Source organism: Hydra vulgaris, chromosome 07 (genome assembly GCF_038396675.1).
Source record: "Hydra vulgaris chromosome 07, alternate assembly HydraT2T_AEP".
NCBI classification, from domain to species: Eukaryota; Metazoa; Cnidaria; class Hydrozoa; order Anthoathecata; family Hydridae; genus Hydra; species Hydra vulgaris.
This window is the reverse complement of record NC_088926.1, coordinates 699,228-702,180: the sequence shown is the minus strand read 5'-3', so window position 1 is coordinate 702,180 and position 2,953 is coordinate 699,228.

Below are 2,953 nucleotides of genomic sequence, written 5' to 3'. Positions count from 1 at the left end.
CTTTTATGAAAATTCATTACATTTTATTTGGAACCTTCCCTACAAACTTTGAAATAGGGCCCATTTAAACGTAGCTACTTCACGACGTCACATATTCTTTATTAATAATTTTTTTTTAACATTTCATTTACTTAAAAGTGGATTTGAGTTTTAATATGTTTTTGGTTAACTAATTTTTTTGATAGTTTATTTCAATTTCTTTGTGTTTGTGAGTGTTTTTTTTTTTGTTTTTTTTTTTAATAGTACTTCAACTGCTGGTATACTTTTGATACTTTGCGGTTAAATTTAAGCAAAAACGCTTATTTTTTTTTGTTTTTTTTTTTTCATTTTTGTATAGGTTATGATTTAAAAAGTTATAAAACAAATATATAGCATTTTATTTATATAAATTTGTAATCACGCAAAACTTTTAGAAAATCCAGAAAAATCGAAAAAAGATAATCCCTTACTTTGAATTATAGGTATAAATTTAAACCGATTTCAAATTATAATCTTTAAAAGCATTTTTATATTCTGCTTTGAAAAGACTATCACTTGCTAGTTGACGCAGAATTTTGTAAAAGTTTTGTCAAAAACAAAACTTTTACAAAATCCTTAACTAAGGCTTAATATTTTTATTACATTCAGTTTTTTCCTCTTTAATTGGTTTGCCTAACTGTAACTTTTTTTTTGTTCAAATGAAATACTTTCAAAAAGTTCTTTTGAAGTTAGATGGATCTTCAAAAAAGAGAATTTTTGATTCTTCTGTTATCATTAGTGGGTAATTAATGAGTTTGTTTTGCTAAAAAAACTTTAACAATCTTTACAGACTCAGATTTGTCGTCAGAATAATCTTTTTGTTTGAACACATATAGCAGACCTCATGTCACCTTTTTTGCAGGACTTTTGATCTTTTCTTTAAAAGCTTTATGTTTTAATGTAATGCTTAGTTCAGAGCGTTTCACCATTCTTTTGTTCTAGCTGATAAAGTCCTTAATTAAACTATATAATAGTAACTTTGTATGGGCCATCCCAAGAGATTATAAACTAAAACTTCATTGCCTACATTAAATTTAAATTGATTTTTATGATGTTTTCTATATTGCTTCTTATGTTTATATTATAAATAACAAAATTATAAAAAAAATTTGGTTTTTTTTTATAGTTTTGCTACATATTAGGAATTACACGATTAATAAATATAATTACACATTTAATAAATATAAATTTAATTTAAGATTTAGTGCAAATTAGTTAATTGCAAAACATCTGAAAAATTTGTTTAGGCAATTAAGTAAAATTTCATTATTTAGTTTTAATTGCATATTAAAACAAAGACTTCCATTTCTCTCTTAACCAATAGGTAATTCATAAATAAAGATTTGATCATTCTTTATGCGATGTAAGAGTAAGACTGACCTTCTAGCATTCATTAAATGCAAAAGAGTGACTGTTGACTTGTTGCAAGTAATTCGGAATGCAAACAAAATGCCGTCTAATAAATGAAGTAAATTTCTTTGCACTTCATTAAAGACTTCATGCGTTAAACCCTGTATTATTTTAATTTTCTTAACTCTTTCGAATCAAATCTTTCGTTGGAGTATGGTAAGCTAAAGTTGATTGTTGACCGGTTTCAGTAAGATTTAGCAAGTTTTCAGGAAATTTATTACAGAGTTTCTGAATCTTTGTACAACCAATAAAAAGTCAAAAAAATACAAAAAAGTTTATATTAGTCAAAGCCTTTTTGTAACTTTTATGAAAATTCATTACATTTTATTTGGAACCTTCCCTACAAACTTTGAAATAGGGCCCATTTAAACGTAGCTACTTCACGACGTCACATATTCTTTATTAATAATTTTTTTTTAACATTTCATTTACTTAAAAGTGGATTTGAGTTTTAATATGTTTTTGGTTAACTAATTTTTTTGATAGTTTATTTCAATTTCTTTGTGTTTGTGAGTGTTTTTTTTTTTGTTTTTTTTTTTAATAGTACTTCAACTGCTGGTATACTTTTGATACTTTGCGGTTAAATTTAAGCAAAAACGCTTATTTTTTTTTGTTTTTTTTTTTTCATTTTTGTATAGGTTATGATTTAAAAAGTTATAAAACAAATATATAGCATTTTATTTATATAAATTTGTAATCACGCAAAACTTTTAGAAAATCCAGAAAAATCGAAAAAAGATAATCCCTTACTTTGAATTATAGGTATAAATTTAAACCGATTTCAAATTATAATCTTTAAAAGCATTTTTATATTCTGCTTTGAAAAGACTATCACTTGCTAGTTGACGCAGAATTTTGTAAAAGTTTTGTCAAAAACAAAACTTTTACAAAATCCTTAACTAAGGCTTAATATTTTTATTACATTCAGTTTTTTCCTCTTTAATTGGTTTGCCTAACTGTAACTTTTTTTTTGTTCAAATGAAATACTTTCAAAAAGTTCTTTTGAAGTTAGATGGATCTTCAAAAAAGAGAATTTTTGATTCTTCTGTTATCATTAGTGGGTAATTAATGAGTTTGTTTTGCTAAAAAAACTTTAACAATCTTTACAGACTCAGATTTGTCGTCAGAATAATCTTTTTGTTTGAACACATATAGCAGACCTCATGTCACCTTTTTTGCAGGACTTTTGATCTTTTCTTTAAAAGCTTTATGTTTTAATGTAATGCTTAGTTCAGAGCGTTTCACCATTCTTTTGTTCTAGCTGATAAAGTCCTTAATTAAACTATATAATAGTAACTTTGTATGGGCCATCCCAAGAGATTATAAACTAAAACTTCATTGCCTACATTAAATTTAAATTGATTTTTATGATGTTTTCTATATTGCTTCTTATGTTTATATTATAAATAACAAAATTATAAAAAAAATTTGGTTTTTTTTTATAGTTTTGCTACATATTAGGAATTACACGATTAATAAATATAATTACACATTTAATAAATATAAATTTAATTTAAGATTTAGT